The following is a 21,668-nucleotide window of genomic DNA, read 5'->3' on the forward strand; positions in this document are numbered from 1 at the left end:
CTTGGGTTAACAATGACTTGACGAACTTGCATGAATTTCTTAAGAGGGGTAGAGGAATAGGGGCAGCTAGGTGGTGCAGTGGATAGAGCGCCGGCCCTAGATTCAGGAGGACCTGAGTTCAAATCTGGCCTCAGACACATAACACTTAGTAGTGGTGTGACCCTGGTCAAGTCACTTAACCCCATTGCCTAACCAAAAAAAAAAAAAACGGGGGGTTAGAGGGAAATATTAAGAGGCAAAGCTTTGGGGATTGTGTGTAATCTCTTTTATCCCTTGGGTGGTAGTAGTATGGGGGAAAAAAACACTCAAGGGGCAGCTAGGTGGCACAGTACATAGAGCACCGGCACTGGAGTCAGAAGGACCTGAGGTCAAATCTGGCCTCAGATCAAACACTGGGCAAGTCACTTAACCCCAATTGCCTAAAAAAAAAAAATGGAAAAAAACACTCAGCATTGAATGAAGGGAGCCCTCAATTTGAGGGTACTTTTGGTGTCTTCATCAAACATAAAATAGACCATCTCAATAATTATTTTTATAACTATATTATATATATGTACATATAGATGCATATATTTATGTATACACATATATATCCTCATATATGTTCTAATCCCTCTACTTTCCCATTCCACATTTCACCCTATAAGAAAAGGTCCACAAGGAGATCACCAAAGTTGTAGGTTCAGCCCAGCCTCAAATTGAGCACCGAACTCAAATGCCATATACAGATGCCGTCATCCATGAAATTCAGAGATTTTCCAATGTTCTGCCAATGAGTCTATCCTGGGAAACTACCACAGATGTCATCTTTAAAAACTATTACATTCCAAAGGTAGGAGAGTCAGAATATAGAACGTATGTGTGGAGAAGATGAAGGTCAGTGGACAAAAATTAGAGAATCAATGCCATCATTATGATGTGATCTTTACAAGAAAAACAAGACAAGAAAAGGGCAGTAGCTCATTTAAAGGACACGTCTTCAGATCATAAGAATATAATTATGGATCTATACTTGGAAGAATCCTCAGAGGCCATCTAGTCCAACCTCCTCATTTTGGCGATGAGGTAACTGAGGCAAAAAGAGATTGAGTGACATGTACAAGGTTGCACAAGTAGTAAATATCAAAGGTCGAATGTTGACTCAGGGTCTTTTTCCTTTAGCTACTTTGAGTTCCCTATGGTCATTTTCTCCCTCTTCCTTCAATTTTATTTCATTTTTAAAAAACTTTTATTCATGACTTTTGGGGGGTTTCACAGCAGTTATATTCCCTAATATACTTTCCAAATGAAGACTTCTTTGTAACAAAGAAAACCAATAAGCAAAAGAGTGACCACATTCAACATCCATAGCTTCCCACCTCTTCTATGTGTGGACATTAAAATTGTCCAACCTACAATAAAAGAGACTGAAGCAGAGCTCTAAGCCAGTGGCATTTTATTTAAAGGGTCCATGGTTTCCTCTAATGAAGTAGTCCTCAGATCTTCCTCACAATCTGAGATGCCCCCTCCTCCTAGGGCACTATTTTTATAGATTTGATACCAGATTTATTGCCTATACAGGCTAAAGCAACTATACAAAATAGAAAGTTCCATTGGTTTACATATGACACATAAGCTAAAATAAGCAAATACGTCAGCAAGGTCACAAGTTGGGGGAAGCAAGGAATATCTTCACTGACTAGGTGGTCACGAGATGGATGGGCTCCTCCTTAGGTTAGGCAGAAGGAGACGGTACAAGCTATACATACACTCTAAAACATATCAAAGGGGACTTTTCATACCATGCCACCACTCATGCTTGATTGGTCATGGAATTTGAACAAAACAGGATGGAGACAGCTTTGTCTTCCTTCTTGTGGTTGCACAAGTGAATCTTATAATTTGGTAAACAAGTAGTGAACATTACATCAAAGTTTGAGGCCCACTATAAGAACCTGTCTATCCCTATATGATTTATGTAGCATATCAAATTGACTAATACTGATTGGAATAGAGTAGGGGTTCAAATGAACTATTTCTCACATATGTGAGGAGGGAAATGTGTTTCATTATATGTTCTCTAGGTCTAAGACAGATTTGGCTATATAGGGGTTGTTTCCATTTATATTACTTTAGAGATGTTAAATATTATTCTTCTGGCTCCACTTTAGTCTGCATCATGATATTCATGCAAGTCTACCTATCTCCATGTTCATTTTCAACCTGATTGATGGAAATAGAGCCACTTCCAATTCCTACCTATGCATCACATTCAGAATTTAGGGTTTTTTGTTTGTTTGTTTTTGTGTTTGTTTTTTCATGATAAACAGAGGAATTATGGTAAAATGACTCCTACAATGAAATTCAAGGTCAAAACAGCAATAGGAACATGACACGCTTAAAGCTCAAACACTTTCCCTGACACCCAGCCTATCTTGTTGCCTCTCTCCACTTGTCACCTGGGACAGCAATAACCATCTCTAGCAGTTCCCATACCATGTGGCTTTGAAGTAGCACATTGAATGGAAGGTATCTCTTTGGGATGATCCATGGCAATAGGCATCCTTACCAGATTTATTTGCATTAGTGCACCTGGCACTAATGAACAGCTTGAAACTGCATGACTTCTTTCTCCTGGGATCAAATTACTTCATCCATATCATCTCATGTATTTTCATAATCAAAAAATTTCAAATTCTTCTAGCAATGCAGAACTATGGAAGATAATGCATTATATACAATTCAAATACTAGAATGAATCTGTTCCTTCCACTGCTACAGTTTGATCATTTGTGCCCATCGATTTCTTAGGATTCTTATTTATATCATCTCATAAATTTGCCACAGGGGCTTTCTTTAATTTCTTCCTATAATATGGGGTTACCAGTGGAACACTGGCTACCCATTGGTTATTTCACGCCCTTGCCATATGACCAGTCCATATCACCTTCCTATCATGCACTGCATTAATTTTTTTTAACTCTTGTGTTTTAAAGTTCCTCATTAGTTATGTTACAGTCTGCCTACCCCCCTCAGGAGACTTTGAAATTTTCTGAAGGCAATCCAGTCCACCCTCATCCTTCTATTCCAGTCTGAGCCCAGATGTCCACCAAAAAGATACACTTGGATGTTATCTACTGCCCATTATAATCCTGCCCCTGATACTTAACTGGAATCAGAAAATCCTGAGTTCAAATTCGATCTCAGATACCCACTGTGTGTCATTTAACCTTTGTGTGCCTCAGTTTCCCCATTTGTAAAATGTGGATAATAGTAGTTAAGATCTGAATACAAATTCAACCTCAGACATTTACTAGCTGTGTGAATCTGGGCAAGTTTTGTTTTGTTTTGTTTTTTAACCTCTGCCTGCCAGAGGTTAAAATTGTTCCTACAACAGTTCCAATTGTAAAATGGGGATAATAATAGTACCTATCTCCCAGAGTTGTTATAAGGATTAAGTGAGATAAAATGTGGAAGTGCTTAGCACATAGTAAGTACTTAAATTATGCTTGTTTCCTTCCCTCTTTTTTAATATCTCCATAGTCCCTGCACATTTTTATTGTTCTTCAGTCATTTCAGTAGTGTCTGATTCTTCTTGACTCTATTTGGAGTTTTCTTGGCAAAGATACTGGAGTGGTTTGCCATTTCCTTCTCCAGCTCATTTTTTTTAAACTTATAAAGATGAGTCTTCCTGCATCCAAGCCCAGTACTCTATTCACTGCACCACTTAGTTGCCCATCTGCCTATATATAGTAGGCACTTAATATATGCTAATTCATTTATTGTTTAGACCATAATTTTCTCACCTGTAAAATGAAAGTTTTGGACTAAATGACATTTTATATTTTTTGAGTTCAAATTGTACAATGTTATCTAAGCTTCATATCTCTCTTCAGTGCCTGGACAATGTTCTCTATATGATAGGTACTTCAAAAAAAATTTTTAAGAGCATCAATAAAACACTTTTTAAAAGTACACAGTGGGAAAGTTAGGGAGGTGCAGATAGAGTCACAAATAGAGCAATTTGTTAATACTTTGTTAAGCTTATACATATACATATACATATACATACATATACATATATATATATATATATATATATAAAATTTGGTAAAGAAACTGAACTGGTAGAAGTTGATAGCTTTTTACACACTCCTCTTTCCTGTTCTTCATATCTTGGGAGGTGGGTGATTGCTGCTGATTATTCAATTCACAATTTAAAAAATATATTTTTAATAATTTTTAATTTTTTAATTTAAATTATTTTTAGTAATCTTAAAAATATTTTTAATTGCCAGGAAAGTGATTTAGACCCATATCTTATCTCATATACCCAAGCAAATTCCAAAAAGATGAGAGACTGATATAAATTGTTTAGAAACTATTAAAAGATGCAAGAAAGTATAATCCAGTATTTATCTTTTTTTTAATTTCAGTTTTTAATAAATTATTTATTGAAAAGGTGACATAAAAAGTTGCCATGGTTCTGTGCAGGAAAGTTGACATTTTCTTCTACTTTGTTTCTATCCTCAGTCAGTCAACAAGCATTTATGAAGCCTTTTCCATGTGCCAGGCACTGTACTGAACTCTGGGAATACAAATACAAGTACAAAGAAAGTCAATCCCTGTGCTCAAGGAAATTACCATGAGTTGGACAAAGCAAGGAATACCTCCACTGACTAGGTGGTCATAAGATGGGCACCTGCTCATTTTGGGCAAGAGAGGATGGTCTGGAGGTATGAAAATAATTCGGGGGGACTTTCCATATAGTTCAATCACCTCTGCTACACTGGGTTTGGTCACTACTACAAGGAAAAACAAGCACGGATGGCCTCCAGCCAGCTTACCATGATTATGCAAGTGATCTTATCATCTGCAGCTCACAGCTCTGGCACCAAATATACAGAACTTATAATCATATAAAACTGATTGATACTGATTTGAATAGAGTAGGTAGTCTTCAGTGAATCAACTTCCTCACTCAGTAGCTCCATAATCAAGTTGAAGTTGGTGCTGGCAATATTGCAAAGTAAACAAAGTTTGTCATATTCTCTCTACCTTTTGCCTCTTCCATCTTGGTATTAAGGGTCAGCTAGGCTGTACAGTGGACACAGTGCCAAGTGGATAGATGGCCAAGCCATACTTAGTAAAGGAAATAAATGAGGGTCAAGTAAGCCTGGGTAGGCCAATTCCTACTTACACATGGGGTCAATCCTAGGTTCTTCATGATTTTAATATTTCTTTTCTTTTTCTATCCCTGAAAAAATAGACATTTTATCAGGAAAATCTTTTCTTTCTCTTATCAGAACTGTTTATACTGCTAAAACCAAATCTTATTGTTCATCATAACTTCACTTATGCAAATCCTACCTTACCCTATTTAAATCTTATCCTTCCTATGAGGATCATGTTCATGTCACCAACCATTACCTTACTCATTCCCCAAAAGACAGAAGTTGCTTTTCTCAATGCCTCACAGTTTTGAATTTCCATTAGACCTCTTAGTCTAATTAGTTTCTTCATTTTTGAAATAAGAAGAGCCTTTAGAAATCATCTAGGACAGGGTCCTTAATCTTTTTGTGTGTCATGGATGCTTTCAGCTGTCTAGTGAAGTTTATAGATACCTTAGGATTACAAAAGAATCATACTTAAATACATTTATCAAAATAAATATTTTTATAAGTTTGCAAACTCCAGGTTAAGAACTCAATCTACACCAACTCCCTAATTTTTTAAACTAGGATGGGAAGGGAGTGGGAGAAAGGAGTGACCAGGATTGAAAGGGGAAGTTTCAAAATCCTTAATGGTTGATCACAAAACCTCCAGAATCGGTTTTGAGCTGTTCTGACTTTTCCCTGTGACCTCCATGAAGGAGGATTCAGGAGTGTAGAGGGGAGTAAGTAAGCCTCAGGGAACCAAAAAGCAACTGCAGTTATCCCCAATTCCCTAGCACCAAGAGAATTGATAGAATTGAGAATAAGCTTCCAGATAGGGAGTCCATCCTCATCCTCTGTGCTGTGGAAGGTGTACCCAGGTCCATGGCCTTGAACCAAACCAGTGGACTGAGAGCCTGAGAGCATCCAGCTGAGTGTGGGACAGCCTTGTAACTGCCTGCCCAAAAAGCACCTCTAAGCCTTGGTGCTTGGAGAGTGACCCCAACTGCAGAGCAAGAAATGCGGGGAGGGGCGAGGCTTTCATAACTGCCAGTCTTGGCTGGAGAAGAACACGGGGTTAGGCAGTTTGCCTGTACTGGCCACCAACATGTTGAGCTTTAGGGGTTCCGGGGTGCTGGGACCCAAAAATCACAACATGTGGATGCTGCCCGAAAGAATTCGACCCAAGCCTTCTTTCAGTCAAAGACAAGGTTTATTAGAACATCCATAATATTGGGCAGACTCTTAAGGAGTCTGAACATTAGTGAACTATTGGCTAGATTTTAAGAATCTTAGCAATGGCTAGATTATAAGAACCTAAGCCTCCAGAAGATCTTTCCCAGTCATTCTAGCTCTTCTTGCCTTCCCCTTTCATATTACCTTCTTATGTTCCACATATTTTTTTGTATTTACCAGGATATCTATAAGTTGTCTCCCTGATTAGAATGTAAACTTCTTAAGGGCAGGGAATATTTTTGCCTTTCTTTCTGTTCCTGGCCCTTGGCGCAATGCCTGCAATAGAAGAAGCGCTTAATAAATGCTTTGCTGACTAACTGACTTATTAAAGGAAATAAATGGATCGCATTTTTGATAGGAAACTAAGGGCCAAAGATGTGATGATTCATTCAGGGTCACTGAGCTAGTTAAGTAGATTAACTGATATTCATACTTAGATTTTCTGATTCCTAATCCAATGTACTTCTCACTTACCACATTCTACTTGTACTACAGTTTTACATTTATATGACATATCCCCAGTTAGACTTTAATCTTTCCTGAGGCCAAGGACTGTCAGTTTTCATCTTTGTACCCACATGGCTTCCGTGCCTCACACATAGTAGGTCTTCTAGAAAATTCAAAAGCTGCAACTCCATCAAATCATAATTAGCATTCACTACTTTAAAAAATGAGGTGAATATGAAAAAAAAATCAGCGTTGCAAACCACATTCTAAGCTTCCTCTGGCTACCACTCTTGGCAGAGTTCTCATTCCTTCTTCCTTTCTTCCTTCTTCCCTCATTGCTAGCAGCAGTAGAGACAAAGCACAGATTCACCCTGGCATGTGAGTTAGACAACTCAATTTATAGCTGATATGTTATAGCTGGGAGGAGTCATGGATTTGACCCTCCAGGTGTTTTAGACATATCTGAGTGTATTTGCTAGGTTGGGAGAACAATGTGATGTTTTTCTCTCAAATGGAAAACTCATTGTTAACCAAGGTAATTGAGGTTTTATTTTTCTTATTTATTTTTAGAATCGGTGATATTACTTTCACAAAATAGGCTAAGTGGGGCAGGAAGCTATCCATCCCTAAGGATATGGATTACTTACTGTTAGATACAGTTCCTTCAGATAGTTGCCACCAGGTGAATGGTCACAAATTTACAACTTTTTTGGGGTGGAACTTAGGGTCAAACAAGTATAATAGGTATACACTTTCTTCAGGTATAAATAACAGAAAAACAGGAATATAAATTGGTCAGTCCCTCACTTGGGTGTGGGATTAACCACATACAATTGTGAATACAATTCTTTAGTGAGAAAACACGCACAATTACAATCACTTTTTTTTTCCAATTGTAGTTAGAGCCATGGTTAAAGGAAATATAAACACTTAGGGACAAAATCAGTTGCCTATTTTCTATTTAACTGTTCTAAATTGTGCTGATTTAAACATTTGCTTTCTCTTGGTCCTGGCAGGGAAGCCATTATCCTTCACCTTCCTGTAATCTCAATCAACTAATAAGAATTTATTAAACCCTTACTTGATGCCAGGAACAGGACACAAAGAAAGGCCTTGTCCTCAAGAAGCTCACTTCCTAATGGGGGAAACAACATGTAAATAATTAGGTACATAAAACATGTATTCAGGGTAGATAAAAGGCAATCTCAGAGGAAAAGGCCTACAAAAGGAAGAATTTGTACTATGTACTAAATGGAGAGGGAAACAGAGGCACAGTTGAGAATAGAGCTTGCCAGGACCAGGGAACAGCCAGTGCAAAGGAACGGGGACATGAGATGGAATGTTGTGTGAAAGGATCAATTAGGCTAGGGTAGTTGGATGAAAGAGGGCACAGAGGGGAGTAAAGTCTAAGAAGGCTGGAACTATAGAAAGGGACCAGGTTATAAAAAAGGCTTTGTTTGATTCTAGAGGTGAACCAATGGAGACATGATTTAGGAAAAGTATTTTGGCAGCTGAATGAAGGATAGATTGAAGTGAGGAGAGGCAAGGAGGACAGGTAGATAGCTACTACAATAGTCCAGGCAAGAGGTGATAAGAGCCAGAATTAGTATTATGACTGTGTGAGTAGAGAGAAGGGTATGTGAGAGAACTGGGAACGTAGAATTGACAAGCCTTGGCAACCAATTGGATATACATATACAGTGAGACACTGAGGTTCCAGGCGTATGTGACAGGGAGGAGGATGGTGCCTTGAACAATAATAGGGAAATTGTGAAGAGGGGAAGGTTTGGTGGAAAAAAAAATGAGTTCAGTTTTGGACATGTTGAGTTTGAGATATCTATGGGGCATCTAATTTGAGAAATTTAAAAGGCTATTGATGTAGTACTATAGTCCAAGAGAGAGATTAGATCTGATCCGGCCCATGGGAGGTGATGAGATCACCAAGTAAAATAGTGCATTATAGCACAAAAAGAGAAGAGGGCCCAGGACAGGCACTTGCAGGGGGAGGATTCCAATAGTTAATAGACATGACATGAATGAAGAAACAGTAAAGGAGACTAAGGAATGATTAAACAAATAGGAGGAGGAAGAGGAAAGAGTAGTGTTATGAAAATCCCAAGAAGAGAGAGTAGCCAGTAAGTGACCAATTGTGTCAAATACTGCAAAGAAGGAGGAGGACCAAAAAAAGGCCATTGTATTTGACAATTAAAAAGTCTTTGATAACTTTGGAGACAGCAGTTTCAGTTGGATAATGAGGTCAGAAGCCAGATTGCAGGGGTTTTAGAAGAGAGGGAGAGGAGAAAAAAAGGAAATAGGTCACTCCCAGGTCACCTTGGCCACTGTTGTAAATTCTTCCCAAATACTATTTTTAAGAATCAAGAGATATTTTGCCTCACACACTTCATGGACATAATATAATACAAGGAAGGTGGATTTTTTGAAATAGGATTAGAGATTAATAATTATAGCCAAGTCCATTTATATAGTATTTTATGTTACAAAATACTTGCATATTTTATTTCATTTGATCCCACAAAATAAATGTATGAGATAAACTAGGGTAGTTATTATCATACATGGTTTATAGATGAGGCATCTAGGGCTTACAGTAAATGACTTGCCCCAAGGTCAAACAGCAAATAAATGGCATAGCCAGGAGTGAAACCCAAATCTCCTAACTATAGCCTGAGTTGTTTCTACTCTTATTAAGAGCAGTAACCAGGGCAGGGCAACCAAGGCTTTGCCCCCAAGCACTGACTCTTAGATGATGCTAGCAGCATTTATACTCCTTCAGTCACATAAAAACAACTGATCCTAGTTTCTTGTTGGAGAATAAGTTAAAATTGGAAGATACCAGAAGCTAGACTTTGCAAGCCCTATCAGCACCAATGCAGCACCAGAAGCATAGGCTTTTCACACACTTAAATCTACAAAAAGTAGATAATTTGTATATCCCTTAAAAAGAAATTTTAGTTAATTAAAAAATAAGTTTAGTTGCCAATAAATAAAAATGTCCTTTATTGTTTAGTGGTTAATAAATGTATCATTTAAAATACAATTCCATGGGTGCACACCTTACACCTTAATGAAATGAACTATACTTGCCTATGACTCCAGGTGAGTTCCTTCCCCCATTCTCCCACAGCTGGGCAGCTTTGCTGAGTTCTAGGGTCTATCCTCAATTGAAACTGTTTTAAAAGGTTGACCTGAGGCAGCAAGCTTTGCAAAGCTAATCTCAGAATGAAAAATGGTTGGAAGCCAAAAATGGTAATTACATCTATTCTCAGTAAATAGCACTATCAGAGTACAAATAAATCAGGAATGAAATTGCCCCAAAGAACAATTTTACCAAACTCATTTCATACCACACCTGTTGGAACTGGAAACACTCCAAATTCTCAGAATTCTTATTTTCTGTTCCAGGTCTGTTCCCTCTTTCTGAATAGTCCCATTTAGCTATCACATACTTAATTAAGATAAGTATTATTTTCTAAGGGTGGGAAGGGACCTAGGGGTGAGGTTGTTCAGTCTTAATCACCTATGCTTTTAATCTGACCTGCCAGAATTCTAATCTCTGATTTTTTCATGTATCATTTTTTTCTTTATCCATGAGATTAGTCTCCTCTGTTAAGTGATACTGATAAATTCACTGATCAGTGAAATGCCTCTCCTCAGTGGCAGCCTAAAGAAGATTTGGGGTCTAAATGGAAATGAGACAAGGCTGGGCTATGGTTAGATACCTTAGGTACTAAAACTGCTTCAATGACACCACAATCAGATGACCCCAGAGGGCAATCATGCATTTGTCTAGTGGAAGGAGGTGAGGGGGGAATGGGAAACAAGTATTCATTAAGCAATACTATGAGTCAGGAACTATGCTCAGGGCTTGAGGGAATATCACTAACTTGAAATCCCAGAAAATCCTGACTAAACAGGTATCATCAAAGGAATTTATGGAGATAGCCTGATCTGTTACAAATCCATGCATAGATCTGGGAGTGGGGTCCGTTCAGTACCAAGACAAACAGTTTTAATTATTTTTTGTTCATTCTTTTTGCTTTTACATCACATTCATTTCCAAATAGTTCCTCTCCTCCTCCCCTCTCTTCTACCCTGTGAGCTTTCCCTTGTAACAAAAAGTTTTTAAAGAAGAAACATTTTTTAACAAAACTAAGACATAAATTGCTTTTGACAAAGTATCGATAGTTGTTTCCCACTTCCACCTCAGTAATGAAGGGAAAATGTCCACTTTCAAAGGAAAAAAGAATATTCCCTGCTTGGAAGTTTCAGAAAGTGATGATTAGAAATATTTTCATTCTCCCCTTGACCTTTAGTGGTATTAGCCAAGTGTACCTGTCACCCCCTGTACATACACACCTCCAACTCTTAGTTGGAGAATGTGTATAGGTCAATCTCTGAAATAAATATCTAAAACAGGAATAAGTGGAGATTTTAGAATGAGAAGATTTCTAATTGGGATCCATACATAATTTAGTTAACAAGGAGATATAAGGAGATGGGAAATTACAAGGCTGGGAGATGGACAATTATCCAAAAAGCTTTCCTTGGATGTTCCCATGAATAACTGAGTTTAAAGGACACTATTAACATGGGAATTTCTTCTAGAAGAGTTAGGGCTACTAGACAACAAGAAGGCCACTGAAAGATGGTAGTTTGATAGTTGTTATTTGATCTCATAAAAGAGCCAGGAGTGAAACCTATGTCTCCTGACTATATCCTGTGTTGTTCTACTCTTATTCAGAGCAGTAACTAGGGCAGGAGTGCAGTAGTGGAGAGTGCATTATTTCACGTGGTGAAGGTGTGGCAAGAGTTAGTGGAGTGAGTACACATAGGGGCCACTGGATGCTAGAGGCCAAGAGTGAATGTAGACACTTGTCTTCACTGGAGTGTATGGAGATGTTCACAGGTGGCTGTGTAGATCTAGGTCAGGCTTGTATTGCTATTAAATCCACACACAGTATATACCAGGAAGAGTAAATTATGATAAGACTGTGAAATCAGTCACAGTCCAGCACAGTTTGATGAATGTTAGTAGCAAGTTTGCTCCTGGTTCCCATCCTTAGAGAAGAATGCTGGCTATAATAATGAGCACTACACATGGAGTAGGTCAGGATTTACAGAGTCTGGAAGCAGGGGTGAAGAAGTCTTGTTTGTCTTTCTACCTCCCATGGTGATTTCTCGATGGCCTGCAAAAAAATATTAAATTATTTCAATGGGAGAAGTAAAGAGTTTTTATTAATTGAAAAAAAACTTTTTTAAAGAAAAAAGATATTAGCTGAAAAAAATCACTTTGATATTTACAAAAGTGTTTTTACATAACATTGTCTAATTTGAGTACCACCAATAACTCTACAATTTGCCCAGAGCCACAAGCATATGAGGTAGGATTTGCGAAGTCCAGCACTGTATTCATTGTATCATGCTGCTTCTGTTAGGCCTATCAAGGTTTGTTTGTTTGTTTGATTGTTTGTTTTTGGTTTTTTTGATGAGGCAATCAGGATTAAGTGATTCACCCAGGATCACACAGCTAGTGTCAAGTGTCTGAGGTCACATTTGAACTCAGGTCCTCCTGACTCCAGGGCTGGTGCTCTATCCACACACCTATCATGTTTCGGAAGTATATAATGGACAAATAAATTATTTTAACTGTGAAGTTCAAGAAACAAATGCACCACATTTGTCACATGGTATCTATAATAAAGAGAATCCTAAAAACCCCAGAGATAGATCAACCTTCTATCCACTGCTAGGGTCTTTACCCACGCTGTACAACTCCACACCTCTCACACTGGGTATGTGAACACCTACTCAGTATCTGGGCTGGCTCACTCACTCCATACTGCCCAAACAGTATCAGTTTCCCAAAGAAGGATCACCACCCCCAAGTTACAATGCAACTCTCCATTCAGGAACATCTGTATCACATAAAGCCACTTCTCTATTAACTGCCCCCCTCTCCTGATCCTTAGCACTGTCTAGCTGAGCAAATATTCTTCTCTTCCAGTCTCAGAAGGACAAAGGACTTTTTTAAGTTCTTTTTACCTAGAATCATCCTCAAAAGGTATTTGGAAAAGTGATGTGAAAGGGGCCCTACCATGGAGCAAGGCTAACTGTCGAAGTGGATAGAGTCAGGAAGACATGAGTTCAAATCTGGTCTCATACTCTTACCAGCTGTGTGACCCTGGGCAAGTCACTTAACCTCTATTTGCCTCAGTTTCCTCATCTGTAGAATGGGGATAATAATAATAACTACATTCTAGAGTTGTGAGGATTAAATGAGATAATAGTTGTAAAGTGCTTAGCACAATAGTACATAGTAAGTGCTATGTAAATGTAAGCTATTATTATTATTATTCATGGAACTCATCCAACAGACGCTCTCTGTGCCATATAGATAAAGCCAGCTTATTCACTCACCAGGATGCTGTGTCATCCAATCAAATTGTAACAAACAGAGCCCACAGAAAAAAAGAGCCCATTGACTCTCTCTGCAAGAAAAACAAGCCTAACCAGTTCATTCACCAGGCTTTTGTCATCCAATTAGTTCTCAGTATCTGTCTCCCTATACCAGGTAGCAGCAGCAATCAATTTTTTTCTTTTTAATTGAAATGTTGGCATAAAAGGTCACAGAATTCTAAGAAATTACTAGTGAGAAGAAATATTTTGTATGTTACCAATTTAATTTTGTGTACTACATTTTATGGGTTATTTCATGGTTGCTGTTAGGAAAAGTACATGTTATCAGAATTGGTGTTTTGTTATAAAGAATTGTATGCACAAATGTGTATTTTCAGCACTTTATAGTGAACAATTACAGTTTTTGGTGGTTGTAGGAATCTAACCCTCTATTTCCCATAGGTTCAATGTATCAACACTTGCATTTTTTACTTGTGTACTGTTTTCTAGGACTGCTTCACCTGAGAAAGTTGAGGATTAACTCTGTGTATGTGTATAATTTAGTGGTGTGTATATATTATTTAGATATTATATTGTAAATGTATATATGTATATGTGACACACACATATATGTATGTATGTATGAATGAGTGAATGTATATATTTTATATATCTCAGATGCCAAGCCCTCATCAGAGAATTTTGATATAATTTCCCCCATTTGACTACTTTCCTTCATATCTTCGGTGTATTAATGTCTGTGCAAAAGCTTTTCAGTTTCAAGTTCCCTCTTCTGCTGTAAACAGAGTATTATATCCCTTCAATTGCTTTTCTTTACTCTTTTTTTTAAATTGGTCCTAGTCCCACTGGCCCTCTTCCCAATCACCCCTGATCTCCTCTTCTCACTTGATATCCCCCCTCATCTCCTCCCCTTTAACTAGTGCTGTTCTTTAGTTTTTCAATTTCATTTTTTTGTGCCCTGTTCCAAAAAGGATTTCTCTTACTCTCTTCATCATCCATTTTCTCTTTCTATGTATTCTAGACCTCCATCCTCTGATTCATGTCTCCTATAATTATCTGGTCTCTCTTAATTTATCCATATTCTTCATGTCATCAGTTTCCAGGGTATCCAGGGTTTCCCTTCTAGGAATTTTCTGCCACTGTAGGTCTTGTCCCATGGTTTCACCTTTTCCACTGTGTCTCATTTCCAGAGCAATGTCAGTTATTGTTATTAATTGTAATAACTATAATAGCAGCTAATATTTACATAATGCTTACTATGTGCCAGGCACCATGCTAAGCACTTTACAATTATTTTCTCATTTGATTGTCATGACAGCCCTGGGAGGCAGGTGCTACTATTATATCCATTTTTAAAATGAGGAAACTGAGGCAAACAAAGGTTAAATGTCTTGCCCAGGATCACACAGCTAGTAAGTGTCTGAGGTCAGATTTAAACTCAGGTCTTTCTGACTCTAGTCCTAGCACTCTCTCCATTATGCCTCTTAACCCTGTCCCATGCTACAGCCCTGCCCTCACCAAGCCCCAAATTATGCAGTCCGTCACTAATCTATATCCTCTCTTGCTGACTTTTCTTCCTATATCTGACTGAAAATCTCCTTTCAGAGCCCATGCTTTCCCATTCCTTCAGGTACCAGTTGCCTTTGGAGGTTCCAACTATTCCATCTACCCTACCCTTATCCCCCAATGCAAATAGCCTTTTCAAGCACCAAATCTCTAAGACCCCACTCAGTATCTCCTTTCACTACCTTTCTCTTTTCTCTCATAAGATCATTTGTCAGTGGAACTCCCTCTCACCTCCAAAGTGAGGCCTCCTTCTTTTCCTGCTCCTTTTCAATCTTTCCCCTCTCATCCTCACCTATTCCCTTCTAGTCTCTTCTCTCTCTCTTTTTTTTCTTTTTGGTGAGGCAATCAGGGTTAAGTGACTTGCCCAGGGTCACACAGCTAATTAAGTGTCAAGTGTCTGAGGTCAGATTTGAGCTGAGCTCCTCCTGACTCCAAGCCTGGAGCTCTGTGCACTGCACCACCTAGCTGCCCCTAGGCTCTTCTCTAAGACCACAATGGTCACCTTCCCCTCATTGCTAGCTCTTGATTTGACCCCAGTGCACTACTGATTTCCCTCTATCCTGCTGCTCCCCTCCCTACATTTTATGTGTCCTCCCATGTTGTAATGTAGTGTCATAAAAGAAGCATTCACCTGGGTAGTGGCAGGTTCTGGCCATAATACTTGCTTGCCTTTCCGTTGTTACCTCTACCAGATTCCTGCTTCACCCCTGACTCTTTCTGTTCAGCTTTTAGAAAGAAGCCTCCTACTGGTCCCTCTGTGGCTGTTACTGCCTTTGTTGTTCAGTTGTATCCAACTCTTCATGCCTGGGGTTTTCTTGACAAAGATACTAGAGTAGTTTGCCATATGCTTCTCAAGCTCATTTTACAGATGAGGACACTGAGGCAAACAGGATTAAATGACTTGCCCAGGGTCCCACAGTAAATATCTGATGCCAGATTTGAACTCAGGAAGATCAGTCTTCTTGACTCCAGGCCTAGCACTCTATCCACTATGCCACCTAGCTGTCCATTACTGTCTTTGCCTGCTACATTTATTCATTCACTTCTGCATTTCTGTTGTTTTTGGTGTTCAAGAGGCAAATATCTCTTCAGTTTTGATTTTCTTTTTAAAAATATTTCAAATTCTTCTTTGTTATTGAAAGTCCATCTTTCATCCTGTATAGTTAAAACTCAGATTTGCAGAATTGGTCATCCTGGACTGCATCCTGAACTCCGTTATTCTTTGGAACACATTTTTCCATTTTGTCCTTTTCCTAGTGGGTACAATATAGTCTTGCATTATTAAAATGTCCTTTTCTTTGTATTTGGAGGTTTTTCTCCCAATGGCTTGAGGAACTTGTTTGTGAATTGGATTTTTAAATTTAACCCCTATGTGTCTTGATGTTTGAAGCCTTGAGTTTTTGTTTTGTTTTGTTTTGTTGTTTATTTGTTTGTTTTCTCCAGGAGGTGATCACTGAATTCTTTTCATTGGAATTTCATTTTACTTTCTGGGCAGCTCTCTTCTATGATTTCCTTCATTACAGTGTTAAAGTTTGTTGTCTTGTGATGGTCTTCTGGGAGAACTATGATCCTTAGATTATCTTGGTATATCCTGCCTTTGAATTCAATATGTTTTCCTTGCATAATGAACATAGTTTCTTTTAATGTTATTGTCATTTGCTTCTCTTCTTCTAGGCTGTCTTACTTCTATAAATTTACATTCCCAATATATTGTTCTCTCTTCTGTTTCTTTGGTGAGACTTGCCATGGTAGATTCAAGTTTTTCTATTCTGTTTATTATTTTTACTGTGTAGGACATAATCCCATGCTCATAATTCTAATTTCTCTCTTAAAACATTCAGGAAAAGTGTTTTGTAGTTTCATATTCTCCTCAAATTTCACAACATCCTCTGTCTCACCAAGTGCTGGGTAATTTCCCTCCTTTTGCATGCATAGATGCCTGAAGTTGTAGATCTGGAGGCCATATTTCTTTCTGTTAAGATTTTCCCTGTTGATTTATCTGTTTATGTTCAAAATCTTTGTGGGGGAGTTTTTTCTTTCTGAAATTTTTGGTACTTTTCAATCTTTTTTCCCCTCTTATTTTCTTTATCGCTCCTTTTCTGACTTCCTCCCCTCTGATCGTGGTTTCCTTTGGAGCTGGATCCCAATGTGTCTCAGGCTCCTACCATGATGAACATTTCATGGTTCACCAGCCTAGATGTCTGCTCCAAAGGACTTTTGGGTACTCAGAACTGGCCCCAGCTGAATGCTGTGCTCTTCCCTTAGACTTGTGGAGTATTACACAGCTTCCTACACATACGGTGTCCTGTCCTGGTGACCTGTCCCACTACCTCTCTTCCTCAGTTCTCTGCATGGACTGATGAAAGCAGAGCCTGCTTTCCCCAGCACCAGTGCTTCCTGAGTTGCAGTCCCATCTGGCTTTTGCTCCTGAAGGGCTTAGCCAAGCTGGTTATTGAGGCCAGAACAAACTTGCACAGCTTGGAGCCAGGGTTCAGGGCACTGGAAAGAGGGAAGGAGTAATGGAGGTGCTTTTTGATGTAAGCCTGTGTTGTACTCTTGGGCGTGCTAATGCAGCCTCATAGCCAGTAGTATAGGAGGTGTGGAGGGGTGATGAATGAGCTCAGGATCAGTGAGCATCAGTTCCTGAGTTTGGGAGAATTTTTTAACCGTTTTTTTTTTGAGTGTCCTAAATCATGGATTTGGGAATTCTGGATGTCATAAATCATGGAAATAGATCAAGTAATTTTATCTTTGGTGTATAATTTCTGTTTTGCAGCAGTTTGACAGTCTTGGAGATCAGAAAAAATGTCTAGTCTCCCATCTTATTGCTCTTGTGACCCAATAATCTCACTACTCATTTTCAGTTATTTAAATCAGAGCCTTCTGGTACTCAGTAACTAATCTTTCACTTACGAAGTAAAAAACTCACTAAATCTCTCTTATATGAAATCAAGTCCTTATTTAATCATCCCTTAATTTTCAAGTAATTATTATTATTATTATTTTTTAATTTTACCTTCTAATTCTTAAAACACTGGCAAATAATCTGAAGGATCACAGTGCCCTGAAGTCCCAGCCATTAATCAGTCCTATAACTGATCTTACATCAATCTGTGTCCTTGAAAACTGGGTCACATTTTATCAGTTTATTTTTTCTTAATAGGATGTTTTTTTTCCTCTGCCCTCTTAGAGCATCAAACTGATTACATACAAATGAAACATCACCACGTATCTTTTAAAGGGTGATTTAAACCTTGATATTTTTTGCCACAGCTCATTTTCTACACCTAGACTACTCAAATCCCAACAGGCTGTATCTTTATATGCAGATTTTAGCAGTTTTTATGAAAACAAAGTTGTTTTTCTACACCTTCCGGGTACCAGACTGTCCAACACAACACGTCCCAAACTAAACTATTTTTTTTCCCCAAATCCTCCCCTGTTCCTAAGTTTCCTAGTATTTTCCAGAGAATGATCATCCTCCCAGACCATTTTCCCAGTCACTGAGGCTCACAAGCAAGGTATCCTCCTTGCCTCCTCACTTGCATCCCCTACAACCAATCTGTTGCCCAGTCCTATTCATTTTACATTTGCAACATCTCTCATTTACACTCCCTTCCCTCCTCTCTCCACCATTATCACCCTAATATAGGCCTTCATCACCTCATTCCCCGACTATTACAATAGCTTAATGTTTGCTTTCTCTGCCTCAGGTTTCTTCACACTCCAGTCTATCCTCCACTTTGCTGCCAAAGCCACCATGTCTGATTACGTCACACATCACCACCCCCTATCACATCTCAAACTCCAGTGGCTGCCTCCCCTCTCCAGGATCAAATAGAATTCCTTTGCTAGCATTCAAAGCCCTTTGAACACGGCCCCTCCCTACCCATTGAGTCTTCTTACACTTTGTGTTCTCCCACATATGCTCCACTGTGATCCAGTGATACTAGCCTTTGCTAGTTCCTTTGCTGTTCCAAGAGACTCCATTTCCCAACCTTATACACTTTCACTGTCTGTCCCCCAGGCTTGAAATTCTCTCTCTCCTCATTTCTGCCTTTCGGCTTTCCTGACTTCCTTCAAGTCTCAGCTAAATCTCACCTTCTGCAAGAAACCTTTCCCAGTCACCCTTAATTACAAACGTAGCCTTCTGTTAATTATCACCAATTTATCCTGTATATCATATGTTTGTACATAGCTGTTTTCGGAGCTTTTTTTTGTCTTTTGTCTCTCTTTTTATCTCCAATATTTACCACAGTACCTGGAACGGTAACTGGCACTTAATAAATGCTTATCACCTGTGACAGGCAATCCCTTACATCTTTCACCAATCAATTAATTATTTTTCTTTATGGAAAAGTACTTCTAATGCTCTTTCATCTCTTAACTGTTGCCTATAAAATGACAGTATCTTAAAAGGATGGCACCTTATATTAGAATCTCCTCTATAATATCCCCTTTAGATGGTATGATTGTTTATTAATCCTTCTATTCCTCTGTCATAATTTCGGTTTGTTGAGTTTTCTTTTTCTTTTATACCATGAGATCTCTTCATTGCTTTAGCCTCTCTTTGTTCTTAAATGTTCCATGTTTTAGGCCTGCAATTTCCACAACTCCCAGTGCTCTTAAGACAATTCACATTTCAATTATTTTATTAATTTAATTTTTTGCAAACATGGTATAATGATGGAGAGTAGTCCCTTGAGTTCAGAAGACTTGAATTCAAATTCTGACTCTTAAACATACTATGTGATCCTGTAAGTCACTTAACTCTTCAGTGCCCCAGGATCCTCAACAAAGATTATAAGTAACACAGGAGTAGCCCTACACAGGAGAGGCAGCACTTTGGAAGTTCCCCCAGATTAGTGAAATCATATTTCCACACCCAAAAAAAAAAAATTCCAGGCCAGAGAGTAGGGGTACAGATACAAAAAACTGAAGTAACCCCAACCCTCAGCCAGAATGTGAAGATAAGGATGCCAGGCCTGGAGTCAGGAAGACTCATCTTCATGAGTTTAATCTGGCCTCAGACATTTCCTAGCTATGTGGCCATGGGCAAGTCACTTTAGCCCTGTTTGCCTCAATCATCTGTAAAATGAGCTGGAGAAGGAAATGGCAAAGCACTCCAGTATCTTTGCCGAGAAAACCCAAAATGGGGCCACAAAGAGTTGAAAGGGACAGAATCCACTGAACAACAACAACAAATCTCTACCCTCAAGGAGTATGCATAATAACAAGGGAAAGGGGGATGTGGAGAGGATTCAGCATGGACAAAAGAAAGAAAATACAAAGCATATAAAAAAAAGCAGTAAAAGTAATTTTAAGAGGGAAAGAGCAGGAAGATCAGAAAAGGCCTCATGTAGGAAATGACACCTAAGCTGTAATTTTTCACAGAGAAATAGGAGATACTTACGTAAAATATTTACTATATGATGGGAACAAGAGCCTGAACACATGACACATGGCATCACAGTCAGTGTAAACAATAAAATAGCTCCCATGGGAAAATTTACATGGACCCACCCATGTGACCATGGGCCATTTCTTGGCACTAAGCCTTCTTTGTTCTGGTCTGGCCTAAGAGTGGCACAGAGATCTACCACTATTTTTCTGCTGTCAAGGACCAGCCTTGTGAGTAAGGGCCGCCCAATAAAACCTATTTACTTCCATGCTGATGTGGACTGCCCTTCTTTCTTAGGCACCTCAGTATCCTCATGGAGGTGAGACCATCTCTCTGAAGGGTTTACCTATGGGAAAGTGAGGCTCAGGATAAATAAAGGACCTTTTAAAGGTCATATGGTATATAAGAAACCCTATCTGTTATTTTATTCTGTTTTGATATTTTAAATTTATACTACTTTTGCTATAAGCCTATTCCCCGCATTTGTCCTTGCAGGTCAGAGGATGTGTGCAGGAGAGTCCCCAGCCAACATGGAACCGTTCCTGTTTTTTACCAGCCTCCTTCAGAAATTTACCTTTCATCCACCTCCTGGAGTTTCTAACCCGGCTCTGGATCTGACCCCAGGTATTGGATTCACATCATGGCCAATGCCTCACAAGATCTGTGCTCTGCCTCATTCCTAAAAGCCTTTCTTGGGCTCCTTCACCTGGACTCCTATGTTTCTTTTTTTCTTCTCTGGCACTGATATCCCTTCTTCTGCTCAAGCTTTACCAACCACGTGTGATAGGTCCTATGACTGCCCTAATCTCATTTGCCTAAGGGATCATTCTGGTCTAAACGTAGAGATGCTTTTGGCTACCAACAGGACTTTCTCAACTAGTCATCCCATTCTAGTTGTTGTAGAACAGCAATTTTCTGATGCCCCTGTCTCCGAGGTTGAAGAAAAAGAGCCACATGGTTGAAGAAAAACAGCCAAAGAAGTAAGTGCTGATGCCCAGGGCTTTTGACACAGCTGGTCAAGATGCTACTTATTGCTTCAGATTTTTTTTTTTTTGCGTCCAAGATGGAAGTTTCAAGTTACTCCCAAACATCAGGAAAGCTTCCTGGAATCAGCCCCTTAAGTGGTCAGCACAAAGATAATTGGACCACACTCTGCCCTTGGTAGACCCTCAAGCATCTCTATATATGCATACTGCTGAAGAAAATCCACTTTCAAATGTTAGACACAGCTCATTGGCCTTAGTCCTATTAGCAAAGTATTGAAGAATAAGGAGTAACAAATAGTCTTTGTGCTAAAGGTATTGTATTTACATGCAAAACTTACTAACTGCATAAATACCAGCAATTATTATTATTATTACTATACGCAAGAGGTGTGCTGTAATCATTTATGATGTCATAAATTTCTATCTCCCATACCAAATAAGTACTTCTCTTTCTCTTCTCAT

General features: G+C 38.8%; 1 pseudogene; it reads left to right on the top strand.

Annotated features, from left to right (window-relative positions):
* Nucleotides 1-21,329, top strand: part of LOC114025024 — a 34,348-nt pseudogene extending 13,019 nt beyond the window's left edge.
* The last annotated feature ends 339 nt before the right edge of the window (nucleotides 21,330-21,668 follow it).

The sequence above is a fragment of the Vombatus ursinus genome, unplaced genomic scaffold (genome assembly GCF_900497805.2).
Source record: "Vombatus ursinus unplaced genomic scaffold, bare-nosed wombat genome assembly UNPS02014826.1, whole genome shotgun sequence".
Taxonomy (NCBI): Eukaryota; Metazoa; Chordata; class Mammalia; order Diprotodontia; family Vombatidae; genus Vombatus; species Vombatus ursinus.